The sequence below is a fragment of the Leptonychotes weddellii genome, chromosome 11 (assembly GCF_054177405.1).
Source record: "Leptonychotes weddellii isolate Sample4059 chromosome 11, ASM5417740v2, whole genome shotgun sequence".
In the NCBI taxonomy this organism is placed as follows: Eukaryota; Metazoa; Chordata; class Mammalia; order Carnivora; family Phocidae; genus Leptonychotes; species Leptonychotes weddellii.
The window spans coordinates 79,117,933-79,141,258 of NC_138379.1; the positions used below are offsets into that span (position 1 = coordinate 79,117,933).

The 23,326-nt window shown below is 38.2% G+C and overlaps 1 long non-coding RNA gene across 1 annotated transcript in view; it reads left to right on the forward strand.

Annotated features, from left to right (window-relative positions):
* The first annotated feature begins 11,017 nt into the window (after positions 1-11,017).
* The window catches only part of LOC145716297 (uncharacterized), a 35,260-nt gene continuing 22,951 nt past the window's right edge, over positions 11,018-23,326 (forward strand). Inside the window, exons 1-2 of the long non-coding RNA XR_014138888.1 lie at positions 11,018-15,076; positions 16,155-16,317. This is a non-coding gene — a long non-coding RNA (uncharacterized LOC145716297). The remainder of the gene's footprint in view (positions 15,077-16,154; positions 16,318-23,326) is intronic.

Below are 23,326 nucleotides of genomic sequence, written 5' to 3' on the forward strand. Positions count from 1 at the left end.
GGGCAATTACTGTGAAGTTATGCAGGACAAGACTCAAACTTACCTTTCCTGACTTCTAGCTCATGGTTCTATTTGAATCCTTGAAGGATTTGTTTAATTTCTAAAATCTAAAGTCTACTTCAAATCGTTGGAATCAAGATGAACTATTTGATCTATTAATACACTGTCAAAAAATTAGAAAATTGCTTAATTTTGAGTAAAAGTTGTCATTGGCTCTTCATATACAAACTAAGCCTAATTTATTTGTTTTTATTTTTATTTTTTTAAACATTTTATTTATTTATTTGACACAGAGATAGAGTCAGAAAGAGAAGGAATACAAGCAGGGGGAGTGGGAGAGGGAGAAGCAGGCTTCCCGCCAAGCAGGGTGCCCGATGCAGGGCTAGATCCCAGGACCCCGGGACCATGACCTGAGCCGAAGGCAGACGCTTGACGACTGAGCCACCCAGGTGCCCCCAAACTAAGCCTAATTTAAAGCGTTCCACTCAACACAAGCAGTTAAAACTCTTTGACCTGGAATTTTATTTCTATGTTCATAAATAATATCTTTTAACTGTGAACCCACCTTTGGCTTTCAGTTCACTTAATTTACTAATTTTGGCATAGTTTGTCACCGAGTGGTTCCTGTTGTAATAAAATAGCCTTCTACCTGGTTCTACAAATTGGTTATGACATTGTGTCATTGTTACAATCTTGCTATTCACAAGATAATTAGGAATTTCTACATTTGTCATTTATCTGGTTCTATGTACTGCATGTTTCCAAAAATAAAAGTGAGGAAGAGATTAGAGGGAAAGCAGTTTCTCAACATACCAATTTTATTATTTACATTATCTCAAAGTCTTTTTGCTCCTTAAGCCCCATGGTCCTCTCTCTGCTCTTCTTACATCCTTTCCTGTCTTCCCATCATGACAAAGAAAATGAAGAGTCTGACAGTTTATGAAACAATAAAGCTAGATTAGATGGGTTTTTAAGGGTCCTATTGTTTGCCCCTAAACCATTGTGGCAAAAGTGAAAGGCTCCAACTGTTCGTCTGACACACAAATTGCCATCAGCAAGGTATTAGAAGGAATTTCATTTATTACCACCAAGGAAATAAATAACACCAATGGACTGAGTGTCTTTCATCTAAATTAGACTAACCAAATCAATTCAAATCATTAGAATACATTATATCCAATTATATATAAATCTGCCTTGTAAATAGCCACTTACCTGCTTGCCCAGAGCAATGTAATGCCTTATGCTAAACCAACAGTTAAAAAAAATTATAGAATTGACTGGCAAAATATTTTAATGGGTTGCTACATATTTTGTACTTAATTCATTCAATAAACATTAATTGAGGACCTACGATATTTGGGGAATATAAGGATGAATAATCATGATTCTGGTCCTCAAAGTGCTCACCTAGTAAGGGGAAATAGACATGTAAAGAAATTATTGTCATTTTCTGGCTTTAAACTGCATTCAATTCCGGGAAAATTAATGGTGTGAGTTCCTGCCTGATTTATGCATGAGAAAAAAAAAAAGATGAAGAGACTGGTGAAAATATCCAAAGGAAAGGACAAGATGAAAATTTGCATAAAAGTTCATGTCCAATGACTTTCTCTAGTAAATGCAGGTTTTGGGTTAAGCAAAATATAATGGAGAAGATTGGTCTGTGCAGGAATGGTGAACATTGTATTCTAAAGCCAAATAGAAATGCTTTTGGGGGGATGGGGTAATTGGGTGATGAGCATTAAGGAAGGCCTGTGATGTGATGAGCACTGGGTGTTATACACAACTGATGAATCGTTGAACACTACATCTTAAACTAATGATGTACTATATGTTGGCTAATTGAATTTAAAAAAATAAATAAATTCTTAAAAAAAAGAAAAGAAATGCTTTTTAGATTATCTAGAATGTTGTGATCCCATTCTGTCTATTCTTATGGATAATTAAGTTAAGTACATTAAAAACATTTGCAGGTGAATCACGAGCAATGGGGAAACATATTTATTCTTCGAATTATGTTTCTATTTCAAGACATTTACTTAGGTAATAATATCTCCTTTCCTCTATATATCAAGATGATTTGCCTGATTCACGCATCGCCGAACACATATGTCAATGATGCACATGGGTCCACCCACACTTTCTTTAAACAATGCTCTCATCTCCTTTAAACAATGGCATTTGCCAGCTGGACCTAGGCTGAACTATCTGAGATCATGGTTCTGGTGAGGACCGACAAGAGTTTGTGGAATAAACCTAACTGGTTTACTTAGAGATTGAACTTCCAACCTTATGAATACCTAGTCCAAATCCAGCAGATCATAGAGCCATGTAATGAATGAGAAGCTTATCTTCTCAGTGCTAACTTTTCAATAACTTCTTTAAAAAGGGACAACCCCAGCACAACACATTAATTGAGATGAAATGCTGATTTTTTTTTTTTTTTTTAGATTTTATTTATTTGAGAGAGAGAATGAGATAGAGAGAGAGCATGAGAGGGGCAGGGTCAGAGGGAGAAGCAGACTCCCTGCTGAGCAGGGAGCCCGATGCGGGACTCGATCCAGGGACTCCAGGATCATGACCTGAGCCGAAGGCAGTCGCTTAACCAACTGAGCCACCCAGGCGCCCCTGAAATGCTGATTTTGAATGCCCCTAGGTGAGGCAGAGACCTCCTTCAGACATTTAAGAGAGAAGAGCTTCTACCGCCTGTGGGGGTCAAATCTATTCCACGGGCAGCCAGGGGGGCCCAGAAAGGAAATGAAAAAAAACTAGTGCTAAGAAAAAACTTCTGGGTGGCTTTTGAACCCAAAACGAAAGCGCATACAATAAAACAAACCACCTTTTCCGAAAGTCACTCCTTTTTGCCTTTTTAAACATGTTTCCATTTCCAGCCCTACTCATCATCTTACATATTCTCTGAAATTTTTGCAATGATTATAGTCTTTTTATGAGCTAATAACCATGAGTAAGTAATCCACCTTTCCAACTGATTGTTTGTTTGTTTGTTTATAAAGTTCCGGTACCAAGAGCTTTTAAAGGTTTGTTATCAGGCTCTGAAAATTGGCATTTCTTGTGTGTGGGACCAGTTTGGGATCAAGTCGTTGTCGAGTTCTGATTGGTCAATTTGCTTATGGTCTGATTGCTAGTCAGTGTTGCCCATTCACAAAAGCATGGGATGAGTTAATCATGCTTGCAGTGAGGAAGTCTTGCATGCTTTTTATTTTGTGTGTAGCTTATAATCACTTTTTCTTGCATCTGGCTAAATACCCGACCGCGTGCAGTTCTATGCATGCTAAGGAGAAAATGCTCCAAATATGTGCACATGTTTATTTTTATTGTCTAATTGATGCACGTGACCCTTTTATGAATGAAGTATTTGCATATATGGTGACTTTGTATGAGACCAAGAGCTGTTTATTGGGAGCCAACAGGGGCTCTAGTAGAACAGAGAGCCTGGTTGAGCCAGCCTCCCTTGTGAAGTTGGATGGGATTTTCTCCAGCGTTATCCCAATTAGTAGTGCCTGCACCCATCCCTTAGCTTTGTCACACATCTCCTCTCTTCAGGGCCTCAGGTTCAGCTCTCTGTACCCATTAAAAAAAATAGCTGACATATTAATGCTTCTTTAAGATATTATTTCATAAGGTAGGCTCCTCCCCTGGATATTAGTGCTTTAATAAAGGAGCCTCCAACCCTGACTTAACATCTCAGAGAAGCGTTCTCCCATGGTAGGTTTTCTGACACCCAGGCAGTCTTGTGGGTGAAGGAGGGAATGAGGCAGGCTAAATCACTTGTCTTCACTTGCCTGAGAACAACTGCTGAGCAGACAAAGCTTATTTTTTGTACCCAGGGTTTCTACTTTCCACACTCCGTGTTCTCAGTAATCTGAAGACTCGGCTTCTTCCATCTTCCTTCAGATTCAAAGCCACTGAAGTTTAAATAGTGCTGTCCCCAGAAATGGGTCTCTTCTCTCGCAGTAGGCATTTCCAGCATTGGGTCAGAAGAGCTAGACAAGTTCATGAAGCCCATGCAGGGAGGTAGAGAAAATATGCTACTTGTTTGGAATGTACAGGATGCCTCTCAGAGCCCAAGGGCACTGTTCTGATCCCAAAAAGTTCCCTGTGAATACTGAATCGTTAATGCAGTGTCTCAGAGTTCTCGATGCACCTTCTCCCTTTGCTCTCTCAATTCTTAAGAACTTTGGCCACGGGCATGGACCGCAGAGGTTATCCAGACCACTCCACCTGCCTTCTCCCACTTTTCCAGGCACAACTTTTGGCTATCCCATTTATTTTCCTAATTCAGCTGGAAGTGTGTTTATAAATAAATATCCAGTCAGATCCAGAGGCACAGAAAAACCACCATGAGCCCCTCACATTTAAGTCCATCCAGCCCTTACTCTTCTTTGTTTCTGTCACTTCACTGTCATCCAGAAGGGTGAAACATCATATTGGGCCAGGACCTAGACACAAACACGTGTATTCTCATGAAGGGCCAAGTTAGGAGAGCCTTTAGTCAAACTCTTTCCTTAAATTCTAAATGCCAAATGTTTAACTGCAAACCAAAAATACTTGTAGGTTAAAGATTTATGGAATTTATTGGAGACATTAGGATAGAAATTGATGGTATACTCATCATTTCCTCCTTTTTGCATTATGTTTATTTCTCTATGTATTCAGGTTTATTATTTATTCATTGAGCTACTTTTTTCCCTCTCATGTACTTCCCTGGACCATCCGGATTTCTTACTGTCTGCCTACTTCGTTTGCAACATACACTCAAAATTATTAGCAGTGATGCTAGACCACTTGCTATCCTCACACAGGCTGGAAACATCTGATTGCAGGGTAGAAATGCCTTTAAATGGCCATTCTATTGAGTCCCCTGCTGTCAAGTCACTACTCTGTCCATGATCAACTGCTATCATCATTCAAATCTGAAGAGAAACATCGATTCCTCAAGGAAGGCTTTCCTGACCTCTCCCCAATTAGATCCTGTCCCTTTGTTTGTGTTCTCATAACTGGCTATAATGTTTTTCATTCATGGTTTCCAATTATATCTTTGGGCAGTGATTTGATAATGCATGTCCCTTCCATAGGACTGAGCCTCGCAGAGGAGAGATGTGTATGTTTCACTCACCATGGCATACCTCTTTGTTCAATGCCTAGCCCATAATAGGTATTGATAAATGTTAATTCATAGTTACTGTTATTATAATGAATACTAACGTCTATATAGATCAACCTTGGAAAACAAAACCTGGCTATAGGTGAGGGATTTATAAATTTACCTGCCTTTGCCATCAATCATTCATTCATCCATCCATTCATTCACTCAGTACAGTTATCAAACAAATAACACAAACATATGTTGCTTGACCACTATGTTTAAGCTCCTTTTCAAGCAAATGAGGCTGAAACAGTTAAAACTCTGCCCATTGAATGAACCTGTACTTTTTCAGGAGAGAAAGGAAGATACAGAAATGATTCTAGGGGCCACCTGGGTGGCTCAAATGGTTAAGTGTCTACCTTCGGCCCAGGTCATGGTCTTGGGATCGAGCTCTGAGTCAGGCTCCCTGCTCAGTGGGTAGTCTGTTTCTCCCTCTCCCACTCCCCCTGCTTCTGCTCTCTCTCACTCTCTGTCAAATAAATAAAATCTTTTAAAAAATGGAGATGATTCTAATACAGACTAGGAACTACTCAACGCCTAAGAGCTAAAGAACAGTCACAACATAAGGCGTACGGACAGCTTCATAAAGGACATTGCCTTTAGCTGAGACTTGAAGGTCATGGGTAACTTGGACAGGTAGATGGAAAGGAGCAGTGTTTTAGATGGAGAGAAGGGTGAGACCAAAGTTTCTGTCTTTATCCCTTGAATGCCATGTTCATGTATAGGAAACAGCCAGTATCTTAGTGATTTTGTAAGAGAGATAAAGCAGAAAGTAGGATTTTGAAAGAAAGTCCTGGAAGAACTTGTATGCTTATCACAGGAGCTTAGATTTTTATTCTTAGGCCAGTGGAAGTGACTGGAGGCCTATGAGTATGATGATCTCATCTGAATGGTGTGCTTGGAAGATTAATTTGGCATCAGTGTGTCTCATGGTTAAGTTGGCTGTTGTGCTGATCTGAGTGACATCATCTTCAATGCTTGGGTCCCTATCCCTGCATCTCAGTTTCTGGGGGGCCTGAGCTTGAACCCCTGCTGCCTTGGCCTGGGGTCAGCTGCTAAGCGTCCCTGGTACTAAACTGCCTGCAGTCTGAAACTCTGCTTATCACCTGCAGGTGCTCAATTGACTCACTTAGCTTTGGTCTCTTAATAGGTGGACTTCTTGTGACATATCTTTTGAGCCAGGTCTTCTTACGTCCATTTTCAGATGGGGAACCCAGGGCTTATGAATCAGTGGCAATGAAGTGATTTTCCAACCCATGTTTTCTGATCCCTGGTCTGTAGCTCTTTCCTAAGTTCATAATCTTTCTTAACCTTAATAAAAAGAATGAGTCCGAATCAAACCACAACAGCTAAAATTTATTGAAATTTTATTTCACCTTCTATGTGCAGGCCCTGTTCTAAGTACTTTTATATGTATTGAATCATTTAATGACCACAAAAATTTTGTAGGTAGATACCATCGTTCTTTAATAAAATAATTTAAGTGACGTACCTAGTTAGGAAGCTACTAAGCCAAGAGTCTGGACAGAAACCCTGACAGTCTGACTCTTGAACCTGTGCCTTACTGCTGTGTTACCGCCTCCAAAGTTAAGAGATATACACACAACGTGAAAGTACCTGATCATCGTCCCATATGCAGTAGATGCTCAATAAATGTTGCTGAACGTCAGTGCACTCTTTGAACTCAGCTAATGCTGTGTGCATCTCACTTGTGCCAATTTTGTGGTCTGTGATTTATTCTCCAAATGCTCATACACAGGTGGTCAACCTGAGATTAATGGTCATGCTGCTGTGCATTTATGTTGGTCCATCATCTGCTGCCAAACCTGGCGGTCTATGCTGGCTTCCCAACCCAGTCTTCCCAATCGAAGTCCACGTTCCTTGTTGTCGTGAATTGTAGATGGCATCTGCTCTTCCACTCTTGCAACAGACATGGTCTTTGGAATAGATCCACATAACCAGTTTCTGGGGAATGAAACTTTTAGGAACCTATGCCTCTTCTATCCACATTATATGGCTTCCAAGAATTACCAGGAAAGACCCTTTGAAATGGCCAGTGATTCGCTTCAAAAATTCAACAGAAGGCATTGAAATAAAAAGAAAACTAGTAGCTATTGTATATCTACTACATTATGCCAAGAACTTTGCATTTTTACACACATATCTTATTTATTTTTAAAGATTTTATTTAATTATTTGTCAGAGAGAGAGAGAGCACAAGCAGGGGGAGTGGCAGGCAGAAGGAGAAGCAGCCTCCCCGCTGAGCAAGGAGCCCAGTGCAGGATTCGATCCCAGGACTCTGGGATCATGTCCTGAGCCGAAAGCAGACGCTTAACCAACTGAGCCACCCAGGTGTCCCGACACACCTGTGTTATTTAGCGATCACAATTATATGAAGAGTTATCTCGTTTCACAGACAAGAAAGTTCAAAAAGCAAAGATGCCCATAGTCACAATGAGTAAGCTGTAGAGCTGCAGTAAAAACATATGTGTGTCTGACTGCAAACCCATTTGATTAACAAACATGTATTAAGTGCCTACTATGAGCTGAACACTCAGGCCAGGGAGATGTGTTAAGTCAGCAAGATAGATACAATCCCTGTCTGTAGGGAGCTCTCAATCCTATGAAGAGGTACCTCAATAAATAACAGCATGATGTGTGATAAGTACTACGTTTCCTTCCTCGTATTCCATAGGGGGCAAAAGTGCAAGCCTTACCTTTAAAAAAATGTATGGCACATTTAATAAAGCAATTATTTTCTCAGCTCAAATGTCCATTCCTCACGTTTTTACTCTAAATTACTAAGGAGTTTGTTTGAACAACGGAGGGTCTTAAGGGTTTGTAAAAGCAGCATGATATCGACTGTTGGAAGTCTTAAAACTATGAACAGGTATAGTCCCAGGACGACAGAAGCTTCAACAGAACGTCGATGATAGCGGGTAAAGTAGATGCTAGAAAATTTTGGGCAAAGCTTGCAAAGAGGGTCAGTTTCAATACACTAGGTTCCCTTTGCACGGATGCTCAGGGAGAGCCGACTAGCATGGAACGGTGCCTTGGTGATGGAAGGGTCGGCCTGTGAGCCTGGAGAGGGGTTTGTGCCCTGGTCCTGTTTACAATTTGTCTGAGGCTTCTTGAGCTCAGCCCAGCCAGATGGACTCTTCCTCTCAAATATCAGACCTGATCTTTTCAAATAAAACAGTACAAAGCACATTAAAAGCTTTGATCTGACTGTTTACTTTGCATTTGTGTGTGTTGGGGGAAACGGGGACAAAGGAAGGATTTATTAGGTCTTACTGTGGGTGGCCACGCAGCCACTGCGCATGTCAGGGAAAACTGGGCGTGCTCTGAGCGGACTCATCCTGGGTACACGTCAGCGCTCAGACAACCCGATGCTCCGGCTAGAGTCCCTGGACTTGCGCTGTGGGCCTCAGACATTTCAATCTTCTTGTGCACAAGAGCGGAGCTTTTGAGATAGGAACCCTTGGAGTGTAGCTGGTCAGCCCATCCCTCTGCCTCGGGGCAGGTCGGAGTCCCACACGTTTCTTCAGATGCTCCTGGAAAAGGAGTTTCTCAACATCTGGGTGACACCACCTTTCTTTTTCGTCAACATCCCATACTTTAAAAGTATTTCACATAAATTCACTTATTTGATCTACAGCCTTCTGGAACAGGTGGTTAGTATACATACCCTCCTTCCCTCCCTCCCTTTCTCTCTCGCTCTCTCTCACACATACACTCTACAGATATTTGTACTACACAGATTAGAAAACGGAAAGTTTTGACTGCAGGGAAGAGGACTCTTTCACTGACTGCTGCTATATACCACTCTCAACAAATGATCTCATTAATCTTCTCAAAAGTTGGGGCACCTGGGTGGCTGAGTTGTTAAGCTTCTGCCTTCTGCTCAGGTCCATGATCCCAGGGTCCTGGGATCGAGTCCCGCATCGGGCTCCCTGCTCAGTGGGGAGCCTGCTTCTCCCTCTCCCACTCCCCCTGCTTGTGTTCCCTCTCTTGCTTTCTCTCTGTCAAATACATAAATAAAATCTTTAACAAAAATCTTCTCCAAAGTCCCGTGAAGTAGGTAAGATGTGCCCATTTTAGAGATGAAAAATACTGAAGCTCAGAGAGGTTAAGAACTCTAGGGTTCATTCATAATAGACATTGATACCTATGATCATATCACCAAAGGGGTGGACCTAAGAATCCAATCAAGCATGCTGATTCCAAGGCCTATTTGTTTCTTCTCCTCCAACCCCCCCCCCCCCCATGCTAGCCAACCCCGGGGCTGCAAATCTGAGAGCTTCACAGGACTCCTGTCCTCTAACTTCCAGCTCCGTGTTCTTTGCTTCTACCAATATCCATTGCAGAGGGGCTATTGCTCTTCGAAAATCCTCCTTTATATCTGTTGTGTACTATATATGCATACAGCAGAGGCAGGGAACATCTAAAAGGAAAGCTGCCATGAAGGTTTTATCAGTAAATAAAAGGAAATTATATGGGCAGAATACATGGTGTTCTGAATGGGAATTCAGGGACCTTCTAATGTAAGGAAGGAGAATATAGCAAAGCACTGTAGCTTTATTTTAGCTCAACAGAAGAGCAACTCTGACTCTAGTAAATACAGTAGTTGGAGTATGTAGAGTCCCCGAGGGTTAATATAGAATTGTCCTCTTATTTCTCAGCTCCAGGTCACCTTTCTTCCCTTGCTCCCCCCACCAATCCTGCCCTCAGATAAAACTGTTGCACACCAAGCCCTTGGTCTCTGCATAGTTCAGGGATAGGCACTAGAGAGGAAAGGAATTTAGAAATTCCAGGACAAACACAGTACCTCAAGCTTAATAAATTGCAGTGTCTAGTAAAATTAAATGCCTCTTTTAAAAAAGATCAGTTATTCCTAGATTTCAAAACAAATGAGGTATTTTGAAAAATAAAGATAAAACATGATTGTTGCATGTTTATCAAATAGAATTTTAAAATATCTGGTCGGTGTGTGAGTGCCTGTGTGTGTGTGTGTGTGAGAGAGAGAGAGAGGGAGAGAGAAAGGGAGAGAGCGAGAGAGAGAGGGAGAGAGGGAGAGAGGCAGGTACTGTAATTTTAATTGCTTGTAATCTAACTTGCCTTTTTCTTTTTTCTTTCTTTCTTTCTTTCTTTTCTTTTTTTGTATCAGTTAATCTGTTGGTTACATTTTCAGCTTTCCTTTGCTTCTGGTTTCATTTTCAGATGAAAAAATGCTAGGCACACAGTGCTGCTGTCTGGTTGCCATGGCGACCACAGCCTATTATCCTGCCTTGTCATTCATCAAGAAAGAATTGCACTTGACAGAGGGAGAGGAAAATGCCTGCAGTCTGCAGCATAGGAGGAAAAAAAGGTTCTCTTTTCTTCTATGTATGTAAAAGGTCTTTAATGCCCATTTAGTTACATGTTTTATTTAGCATTATTTATTACTTGTAACGACAATAATTGATACCTGTAAAAATACATCCCCTCCCCCTAAAGTATTTAACTTGCAATTTGTTCATTTACCTTGCTTTCCCATTTCAAACCTACACCTAGTGTTGCAACCCACCCCCACCCCCACCAGCACTGCTTCCACTCCATTAACAGAAACAGCCAAAAGGTGATACTCTCCACAGAGAATAATCATTGTAAAGGTAGCTAACTAAGCAAACCGCTTCTTCCCAAAATTGTGTTTTGTCATCAACAGTTCTCTTGTCCTGCTACTCTTAAAACGAATTAGTGTGATACATAATCAATCCATAAATGAATATTACTTTTGATTAAGTGAGTTCTCCAAGTGTGCGAAGCCTATGAAATAGAGCGTTAGCAAAATGATACAAAAGCACAGTGATCTTTCCATGAGATAACTGAATATAAAAATCATGATTGCCCTTTGCAAATTTGGATCCGTCCCAAATCCATTGTTCTTCAAGGCAAGAAAAGGTAATGACTTGTTATTTAACTATTTCTCAGCATGGCCATTTCAATAACCCAAATTATTTCCCCCCAATAAATGATCTAATAAATTCTATATATTTAAGTGCCTACACTTTTATTTATTATTTTTTTTAAGTCTGATATTTTCCACCTCACCATTCACCTCTTAAGATATCTGTAGCCAGTGGGCCATTGCAAACAACTTTGCTCTGCTGGTTGCTTTGCCCTTCTTGAATTGTTTGATTTCCTTGGTGGACAAAGTAGTTGTAAAAGAGGCGGTATTTTTAAGCTGATATTTCCTGAGCTTGGTGTTTGAATATCTGCTCGATCTTTTGTCTCCAGGATCAAAGAGCAACTGGACAATGGTGACACTTCATCCTGAGTTGGTTCAACAGCAGCATTTAGCATCCCTGATGTTTGTTGCATTTGAGCCACCTCACCTTGAGTGTAAATGGGCAACTTGGTGGAGGAATAAAGAACTTCTGAAGTTCAAGTTCTATTCTGTTGGAAGACAACTTCCCTCCTAGAGGTCATGCTTCACTAGCATACACAGAGATGCTGAAATCCTATTTCTACACTGTAAGTGAAGCAGAGAGTTGGACAATTATCTGGTCAGTTTTGGTTTGGAGATGGTTCAGATTCTAACCTTCCCACCACTTCCTTAATTATCTGGATAATTCTGGCAGGAGGAGGTTTGGGGGTGGCGAGGGATACTTCTAACAGAATTAAATAATTACAGCTGTCAGGAAATTTGTCCTGGGTTTTAAATACTGCTACCTAATCACTCAAAACCTCCTGATTTTCAGCACATCTAAGATGAGTTCCATTAATGCAGACCTCCCAGCATCCTTTATATACCTTGGGCATGTAAAACTGTAGAAGCCATGGAATGTTTTTCTTTAATCTTGCTGTTTGGGAGAGCAAAGGGAAACAACAAAAAAGAGAAAAGATAGATTCAATTTAGAAATATGGCTATTTTCTTTTGGTTCTAAACTTTTACTTTAATATTGCAGCAACACCACTGTTCATTTCCTGTTAAACTTCAAGCCCACCTTTTGATTTTCAGATGTCCCTTAGGCTAATGTTTTCACTGAAGAATGAAATGAACAGGCAGAAACAATTAAGCGAGCAGATACAGTGAAAACGAACACCACACTGCACTCTCACAACAGAAATGGAAGTGTATGAAGGAATTCCGCTTGGAATTTGATCCTACAGGAGCAAAGCTCTTGCTTCTTGTCATTTTTCTTTCACCCACCCCCAACGCACACCACTTCCCCTTTATGAGGGGGGGAAAAAAAAGGCCTAGGCACGCAAAGGAACTCCTAAATACTCACAGGCATGGGAAATATTTTCTCTGCCTGTTACTCGTACAGGATAATCTCCAAGAAAAAAAGAAGTGATCTAGATATTTTAAACTGCAAATGTCTCCCAAAGCCTGTTAAATGTTCACATATGTCTTTATGAAACTTGTAATATGGATTGTTTATACACTCTTGATTAAGGGCATGAACATCATTAAAAAGGATCAAGTCAGTTTCAAGATGGAAAATTATAAAATCAGATAGAATTGTAACCTACAAGAAAAAGTGTGCGTTAAAAAAACCACAAAACTTAATAATCTGTGACTCTTCCCATAAAGAGATAAATCAATAGCCAAAAGTGAGCTGTTAGAGAGCCTTCTAAGTTCTATCAGGAATTAACAAGGAAGTAATTAACTCTACCCCAAACAAATCTGCCATCACATGTTTATAGCATTTTTGTCCCTCTATGAAACTATATCTTCTTTTTTAGCACCAAACTGAGAAATTTTACATGGCAGGAGCTTGGCATTCCTATTTTTGGATTTACTTTATTAAAACAGAACTAAGTCATCTGCTGTGATACATAAGAGACTGGTTATAACAGCAAGGTAAGGGAGCTGAGAATGAGGTATCATTGCATACATTTTGGAAAACTGTATTTTCATCTGACAAAAGATCTGTATGACGGCTTCAAGGCTGGTTCCCATTTAAATTCAAACTTTATTTCTAAGATGGTATGCAGTGGGAAATTGCCTTGTGAGAGGATCAGAACACCAAAAATATGCACAAAGTTTAAACCTTGTGGGTGTCCTTTGTCAGGTAAAACAATACCCCAGTAATGAGTCTGGATGATGGAAGGCATCCATAAGATTATACTGAGTGGAAGGCATGGTTTTGTTTTTTATTGAATTCATCCCTTAGTATCTTCCCAATGAAACACAGCTCATAAACCAGGGACTTTGTATTTTTGTTGATATTATAGGTTTTGTTTTTTTTTAATAGTTTTATTCTGCCCTAGTGAGGATTTGAAGACAGCTACTAATAGACATAAAACCAGCTACATACGGGCATTAACATGGATTTTTTATTCGAGATTCCAAGATGGGATAAATTTGTTACCCTAACAAACGGCGGGTTATGTGGAAATTGACTTCATATAATAAGGAACATTTCCTTGGAAAAGAAGGCAATTTATATTGGTTAAAATACCAAACACTGACATACTTCCTCTTCTTTGTTACTTCTAAAAACAACAACAAGAACAACAAAAAACCTAACCTATGTGGTGTCTAGACATGAGAACTCTTTCAGTAAACCATTCTACTTCCAGGTGTCCTGAGCACTTACAAAAGCACAAATGAATTTTCAGCTATCCATGGAAGCCATAAGTGGGAGAGGACATTTTCTTAATCTTTCCTACAGCTATATGTCACTGACAACATTTGAACTAAGCAAACTGAGATCACCTCATCATCTTTCTTGTCTTTGTAACATAAGAAAAAGTAAATCTAAAATGTTTTGCAACACAATATTACTTTTTAGATTATAGTGTTAAATTTGTTAAATGTCCAAATGACCTTACAGCAAGACAAATAAGGGCACTGGTGGCAGGTAGGGAAAGTATAATGAAATATATGAAATAATTTATTGAGATGGATATCACTACATCTCGAAACTAATCACTATCATTTGAGATTCTCTTTTTCTGTAGGTTCATATCAGCCTCCCCCCAAAACATGTCCACCCAGAATTTGTGCATGTGGTCTTATTTGCAAAAAGGGACTTTACAGACATAATTAAGCTGAAGAGATCATCCTGCATAGGGGTGGGCTCTACGTCCAATGACAAGCTTCCTTGTAAGAGAAAAGAAGGGGAGAAAACACATAAAGACACATGGAGATGGGGAGGTCACGTGAAGAGGGAGGCAGGGAAGATGGAGGAGCGGTGAGTCTACAAGGCAAAGAATACCAAGGATTGCCAACAGCCAGTGGAATCTAGGAAATAGACATGGAACAACTTCTGTCAGCCTCCAGAAGGAGCCAACCTGGCCAACACCTTGATCCTGGGTTTCTGGCCTCTAGAACGGTGACAGAATATGTTTCAGTTGTTTCCAGTCCTTCAGTTTGTGGTAATTTGTTACAATAGTTCTGGGTCATTCAACAATTAAAGCAAGAAGGGGACATATTAGCACCCAGAACACAAGGGAGGACAGAATGACCAAGCTGTTAGAAGGTCAAGTGTGCAGCCGGACCTCATGAACGACCAAAACTCAGGGTCCAGATTCTGCCAGGACTTTCCATCTCTCCCCTCTGCTTCATTGTCCTACATTGACAAGTGGCTTCCTTCACTCACTAGGAAACATGGATGCTAACATCTCCTGAGGTTTCCATTTTATGGCTTCAGTCATCTCAGACCAATTCCCTTTCATATTTCCAAATTCTGTGGAATGATTCTACATTCCTAATTTGGTTCATGCCCATCTCTGAACTCATCAACCAAGACTAAGCTGCCATGATCTCACAAAATATAGCAGTTCCTGAGGAAACCATATAAAGAGGTGGAGGTGCTGGCACCCAGGTGTCCAACCCATGGGATCTTTTCTTCTCTGTCTGTGATGCTAGAGCCACAAAGCCATTTGAAAAGACATTTGTTCTGTGGATGCAATCTGGAGGTGAGTCCAGGCTCTGTCATTTACTAGGGGTGTGATGTGAGTGAGTCGCTTGACTTTTCTGAGCTTCTTTATCTTCTTTTGAAAAATAAGGATAGAGTCACAGTACATACAGAAGGATGTCTATCCTGTTGGTGAAGGATGATAATAGAAGGATAGAACTGGAATGGGCCTTAAAGTCAGACTAGGTCGATAACTTCATTTTTGTAGATGAGATTTCAGAAGCTGGTAAGAAAATTGGTAAGAAATTTGGTAAGAAGTTGGTAACAAAATAGGGGCAAGAATTTAGGTTACTCAACTACCTGGTTAGTGCTCCTTTGTTATTTTACAGGATCTGTCCCCATTCCTGTGGATATAAAATAAGGTCTCATCTGAAGGGTGTCATTCAGCTAAATAAAAAAACACCTCTCTTAGAACAGACATTGATATTCCACTTTAGATTAGATAGTAACCTAGGGCAAAAGTGTCAAAAAAGAAGGTACAATGAAGTGCGTTGGGAGTAAAGATGTGAGGGACCCAGCCTAGGTACTTGCAAGAGTTTGCCTGCCCTTAAGCTTCCAGAATGTTGCTATTCTGAGACAGCCTTCAGAAAGGAGAGAAAGAAGCCACGGTAGGGTCAGAACCCTCTAATTTTTAAGCCATTTTTGTTTATATCCCTCTACCCTGTGTTTATTTTTCTTTTGCCATCCCTTATTACATAATGAAAATATTTTGAAAAGGCCCACTTGCTTCAGTGGTGCAATGAGGAAATCAAGAGAAAGGTTTTGCCTTCTTTGGGCCAAGGTTGGGCCAGAATAAGAGAAACTACGGATATGTCTAGTGACTATAGTTCAGCTTAATTTGTAAGCTTATAACAACTTGATGTTCATGCCTATGTTCTAAAGTTTTCTAAGATCAACTACATTTTCAGTTTGTTCTGAACCAGAAAGATCTACTCTAGTTTCTTGGGGATACCATAATCATAACCAATGAGACCTATCCATACTGTTGTGTATGTATGCACAAATGTATATTCACAAAGACACACAACCTGTAACGTGTAGCATTCACAGAAAAGGGTTGCTTTTTTTTTTTTTTTAAGATTTAAAGAGAGCAGGGGGAGAGGCAGAGGGAAAGAATCTCAAGCAGACTCCCCGCTGAGCATGTAGCCCAACGTGGGGCTGGATCTCATGACCCTGAGATGGTGACCTGAGCCTAAATCAGAAGTCAGAAGCTTAACTGACTGAGCTACACAAGCGCCCCAGGTACGCTTTTTTAAAGGCTTTATTCTATAAGAAATACTGCTTTAAATGACTACTCTGAGCACAAGAATATTACCTGCATTTGTTAATAAGATACATTATTCACATAGCTTTCTGCAGGAAGATTTCAAAATGTTCTTTAATACAGAAATTTATGAATACAGTGAAAGGATTGCTTGAAAATGGTGGAACATACACGTTGGTATGAAGACCATATTGAGTTAAAACCCAGTTAATTTAGGTGTCCTTATAGATCCAACAAATGATAAATAATTCAGTCTATGAGTCTGATCATTAAATTCCAACCCCCTCTCACTAGGTTTTGATGAGACAAACATTAACCAAGCCCTTTTGTTACTACTTGATCCACTCTGAAACCTATTCTGCTTTTGCCAGTCATCCTTCTGCTCACTGTCCCTTGCTATCCCTGCCCCACAATAGTCTACGCTGAAATGACTCCCTTGTCAGAGCATTTCAGGTAAATTTCAGTCCCGAGGTCTGCAATTTCTCAGCTTTGTAGATAGAAAGTCACGATTATTTTCTTTCTAAGGAATTTGCTTTCTTTCAATGGCCTTTGCAAAATTTATGCCATTTTTTTTTGCCAAAGAATGGCTTCTCTGTGTATGTGCACAGCCCTGACGCCTGTCTCCTTGCACGCCTCTTCAATGCTCTGTGGCAGAAGGGAGTCTTATGTATTCAGCCACTCATCCAATTCGTTCGACAAGTGTTTATTGAGTCCTTACTGGTCTTCCAGGTAATGCTCTAGATTCTTGAGCTACATGAGCATACAAAACGGACCAAATTAATTGGTCTTCATATGTGCTTATATTCTATTGGGTAAAATATACAATTTTAAAAAACCACAGTAAGTGTAATAAATAGGCTGTGGGGAAAAGAAAAAAATAACAGAAAAAGGGTAATCAGGAGTGTTAGTAGAAACAGGGGTACAGGTTGCAGTTTTAAATAGGATAGATAAAGGGGGGTGGGTCTCACTGATACAGTGTTTGAGCAAAGACATTAGGTACAAGAGGAGTTTAGACATGTGAACGCATGCAACAAGAGTATTCCAAGCAGGTGGTACAACATTTGCGAAGGCCCAAAAGAGAGCGAGAACTTTGCCTGTGGCGGCAGGCAGAGTAATGCCCCCAGAAGTATTAGGAGGTCCATATCGTCATACACGGAACCTGTGAATATGTTCCCTTCCATGGCAAAAGGGACTTTGCAGATGTGACTAAGTTAAGGATCTTGAAATGGAGAGATTATCCTGGTGGGTCCAGTGTAATCACAAGCGCCATCATAACTGAAAGGTGGAGGAAGGAGAATCAGATGGAGAAGATGTGTGATAGAAAGCAGAGGTTGGAGTGATGTGATTACTGGTTTTGAAGACGGGAAAAGTGCCATGAGCCAAGGAATGCAGGAAGCTTATAGAAGCTGGAAAATGGGGAGGGGGGAGGGTTCTCCACTAAAGTTTATAGAAGAAATGTAGCCATGCCAACACCTTGATTTTAGCCCATTGAGACCCATTTTGGACTTCTGACCTCTAGAACTATAATAAATTTGTGTTTTAAGCTAATAATTTTGTGTTTGTTAATTAGGAATGGGTAACCAATAAAACAGCTCAAGAACATTCATTCATTTATTCAGATAATTTTCAGATAATATTACTTTATGTATCTAACACATGCCAGGCACTGAGTGAGGAGTGGAGATTCAGGGTTAAAACACGTAATTCTTACTTTGAAAGCTATGATCTCAAAACAATGATAAATAATTCCTACAAAATGTGGTAAAAGCTATGTATGATAACACTAAGCACACAATGCTGGGAGAGCACATATGAGGGACATTTAATCAGATTGAGGAGGAAATAATAGCCAGGAAGCCTTCCTGGAAGAAGTGGTATTGAACTAAAATTCAGATGATTAGTAGAGATTAATCTGAAAAAGATGGGAGGAAAGAACATTACAAATATAAGTAATGTTGAGTTCAGAATCCCATAAGAGAACATGTCACATGGATGCTACTTACTGGGAAGTAAAATGAAATGCATGAGAAACCAAGGATGAACATACTCATAAGATGTAGACCTTAAATAAACCAATAGATGTGGTAATATTATTATAATGTTTTTATTCATTTATTGAGGTATCATTTACCTATTAGGAAATGCACAGATTGTAGGTATGCAGTTTGATTAGATTTGACCATTGAATTCACTTGCATAACCCATACCCTAACAAGATCCAGTCAATTCTGCTGCATTGCAAAATATGCATTCCTCAAAATCATCACTGCCATGCCAAACCATGCAATAAACATCCCATCATAAGTCTTATGCAAAAAATGGGACTGGGGCAAAACCCAACATTTGTCAGTGACACATAATAATAAATAAGAGCCTAATAAAAACAGTAGTGTATTTTTACACATGTTAGATGATTAAAAACTTCATACGTGCTATAATAAATATGACACTCTACCTTGAAAAAGACCTGAAGTTTCCTTGTGAAAGTGGGCATCAGAAAGGTTGCAGTCTGTGAGTTATTGGAAAGTGGAGAAAGGAGGTTTCCTTGAAATGAGACAGAAATAGGTAGCATCTTATGCGGATGGTTGTGGCTCATTATACATGAGATGAACTTAGGTAGCTATTAGATTTTTAAAATTATTTTGTAAAGATTTTATTTATTTATTTATTTATTTATTTATTTATTTATTTATTTATTTATGAGAGAGAGACAGTGAGCATGCGCGACAGTGGGGCGGGTGGTGGTGGGTAGGAGCAGAAGGGAAGGGTAAAGGAGAGGGAAAGAATCTCAAGCTGACTCCCCACTGAACATGGAGCCTGAAGCAGGGCTCAGTCTCAGGACCCTGAGATCATGACCTGAGCTGAAACCAAGAGCTTAACTGAATGCACCCCACCCAGGTGCCCCAGGTAACTATTAGATGTTTGAGGTGTGTTCCTTTGTGTGAGATTTGTGTTTTCCTATGCAGCTCAGTTCAGGTGGATGCAGCTTTCTGCCTTCACGTAGGTTTCTTGCTGGCAGAACCACACACAAGCAAATGAAAAATCCACATAGTGCTCAAAATTTTCCCTAATGTATCAATTGCACTGGAACAAATCCACATTTTCAAAACAAGTGTTGTAACAGAACTAACTCTATAGAACATTTCATCACTCCCAAAAATCCCTCATACTTCTGCCCAATCAATTGCCAATTCCCACCCCAAAGGCAAACACTGTTCTGATTTCTATCACCATAGATTAGTTTTGCCCCTTCTAGAATTTCATATACAGGGAATCATGCAATCTGTACTCTTTGGGGCCTGGCTTCTTTCACTCAAATGTTTTTGAGGTTCATTTGTGTTGTTGCTTTCATGGTAGTTCATTTCTTTTATGGGCAAGAAGTATTCTATTGTATGGATATACAATAATTTGTTGTTGTTTTTTTCATTTCCTTTGTTGGTGCTCATTGTGGTTGTTACCAGGTTTGAGCCATCAAGTATAAAGCTTCTGTAAACATTTTGTACATCTTTGTTTATATACATATGTTTTCACTTTTCTCAGGTAAATACCTAGAAGTAAAATTGCTGGGTCATAGGTAGGTATATTAATTTTGTGAAAAGTGCTCAAACTTCTTAAGTAGCTGTACCATTTACACTTCCATCAATAATGTAGGAAAGTGTTAGTTGCTCCACATCTTCAGCAACATTTGATGTGGTTCATCTTTCAGTGATTCTACTGGGTGCATAGAGGTATCTCATTGTGACTTAAATTTGCATTTCTCTGACAATTGATGATGTTGAACACTTTCAAATGCCAACCAGCTACTTATATAGTTTTTTTGTGTGTAGTGCCTTATATTCATTTTATTGGATGTTTGTCTTATTATTACTGAGTTGAAGGAGTTGTTTTTATATTCTGAAAACAAGTCTTTTGTCATATATGTACTATATAAATATGACACACACCCATAGATAGATGATGAATAGCCCATAGATAAATGATAGAGAGATAGAGATACTTAAATTGATGTCCAACTTAACAACGTCTTTTGATACTTAGTACTTTCTGGGTTGAATCTGAGAAATTCTTGTTTATCCCCAAATCATTGATATATTCTTCTGTTTTCTTGCAGAAGATTCAGAGTTGTAGAGTTATGGTTTTTTTAGATTTAAGTCTATAATTAACCCCAAATTAATTTTTGTGTATGTATGAAGTTAGGGTTTTGATTTTTTCATCTTCCTCCATGTAGATAGGCAGTATTCTAGCACTATTTGTTGAAAATAATTTCCTTACCCATTCAGTTATTTTGGCACCTTGGTCAAAAATTAATAGATCATATAAATATGGATATATTTTCTACTCTCAGTTCTATTCTACTAATCTGTTAATGTTCACACCAAGACTACACTGTCCTAATTTTTACAACTTCATTATAGGCATTAAAATCAGGTACTGTGCACCCTCCAACTATGTTATTCTTTTCAAAATTATTATGGCTTTTCTAAATTCTTGCATTTCCAAATACTTTTACAATCAGCTTATCAATTTCTATTTTTTAAAAACCTGCTCAGTTTTTTAAACTGAGTTTGTGCGATCTATAGATCAATTTAAGAATAGACAACTTAATAACATTGAGTCTTCTAATCCATGAACCTAGTATATCTCCCCATTTATCTGGTCATCTTCAATTTATCTCAACATTTTGTTAAATTCTTGAAATTTTTTGTTAAATTATTTGTTAAAAGTTTGGAAACATTCTGTGGTTTTGATGATATTGTAAATGGTATGTTTATAGTTTATTTTTCAATTTTTTATTGCTAATATGTAGAAATACAAATGACTTTCATGCATAGACATTAAATTTTGTGATACTAAATTCACTTATTAGCTCTAGTTGGAGTGTTTTGTTTTGGTATTTTCCTTAGGGAAATCTATATATATCATATCATCTATATATCAATATATATATCTTTTCAGTCTAAAAGCCTTTCATTTTTTTATGTTGTCTTATTGTACTAGCTAGAGTTTCCAGTACAATGATGAATAAGAATAGTGAGAATGGACATCCTTGCTTTGTTCCCTAAGGAAAGCTTCAATATTTTACAATACATAAAGATGATGTTTACTGTGCTTTTAAAAATGGCTTTTATGAGGTTGAGGAAATTTTTTTCCATTTCTAAGTTACTGGGTAGTTATTATTATTATTAATGGGTATTAAATTTACTCAAAAGCTTTTTCTTCAACTAGTGAAATAAGCAAATAATTTTTATTTTTCCTATCAATATGTTGAATTACACTGATTTTATTTTGAATGTTAAAATGCTTTTGTGTTTTTGAAATAACTTCATTAGTTCATGATGTATTCACCTGCTTATGTATTGCTGGATTGGGTTGTTAGAATTTTCTTAAGGAATTTGGTATCAATGCTAATGAGAGATTTTGAGTGGTAATTTTCTTTTCTTGTAATACATTTAAATGGTTTTGGTATCAGGGTAATATTGGCCTCATAAAAGGAATTGATAAGTTTTCTCTCTTTTTATTCTTGAAAGAGTTTGTGTACAATTTGTATTATTTTTTTCCTTAATTGTTTGATAGAATTCACCAGTGAAGTCATCTGAGTTTGGAGTTTTCTTTGTGAGGATATTTTTAAATTATGAATCAATTTCTTAATGGATATAGGGCTATTATGATTTTTTATTTATTCTTATGTTAGCTTTAATAATTTGTATTTTTCAAGGGCTTTTCCTTTTTATGTACATTGTCAAACTTATCTTCATAAAGTTGTTCCTACTACTCACTTATGAAGTTTTTAAGTTTGAATGACTTGTGTTAATACTTCTTTCATTTGTAATATTGATAATTTATATTTTCTCTTTTTTCTTGATTACTATAACTGAAAGTTTATCAATTTTATTAATCTTGTTAAAGAACCAATTTGTTTTCCCATTACTTTTCTCTAGCATTGCCAATTTTCTATTTAATTGATTTCAGCTCTTATCCTTAGCATTTCCTTCTATGTTCTTTCTTTGGGTTCATTTTTTTTTTCCCCCTACTTCTTGAGCTGGAATCTTAGATCACTGCTTTTAAACTATTAATATTTTCTAACATAAACATTTAAAGGTATGTTTCTTTCTAAACACTGCTTTACTTTCATCCTACAAATTTCATGTTATGTTTTTATTTTGTTCAAAATATCTTCTAATTTCCTTTTAATTTTGTCTTATACCTATGGTTTAATAAGGAGTATTTTGATTAATTTCCAAATATTAGAGGATTTTCCAAATGCTTTTTTGTTATTGATTTCTAATTTAATCCCATTGTGGACAGAGACCATACTGTAAATGATTTAAATTATAGTAAATTTATTGAAACTTGTCTTACGGCTCAGCATACAGTTTATCTTGGTTGTGTTTTACGGTCACTTGAAAAGCATGTGGATTTTCCAATTTGTTGCAAGGAGTGTTTTGTACATATGTAAGGTTGTGTTTGTTAATAGGATGGTTCAAATCTTCTATATGCTTATTGAGCTTCTATCTAGCTAGTCTATCAATTGTTGAGATAAAGGTTGAAATCACTGGCTGTAATTGTGTATTTGTCTGTCACATCTGTCACATCTTCCTTTACCATCCATGTTTGCATCATGAATTTTGATGTTCTGTTAATTGTAAAAGGATACCCTTTTATGCCTTCTCATGATTTCATAATTCTATCCTTATTCTCTTCATCTCTGGTAAAACTGCTTATCCTGAAGACAGCTTTGCCCAATATTAATATAACCACCCCATCATTCTCATGATTAGTGTTTTCGTGGCATATCTTTTTTTCTATATTTTTACTTTTAAGTTATTTTTTTTTTTTTAAGATTTTATTTATTTATTTTTTTTTTTAATTTTTTTTTTTAATTTTAATTTTTTTTTATTCTTATGTTAATCCCCATACATTACATCATTAGTTCTAGATGAAGTGTTCCATGATTCATTGTTCGTGCACAACACCCAGTGCTCCATG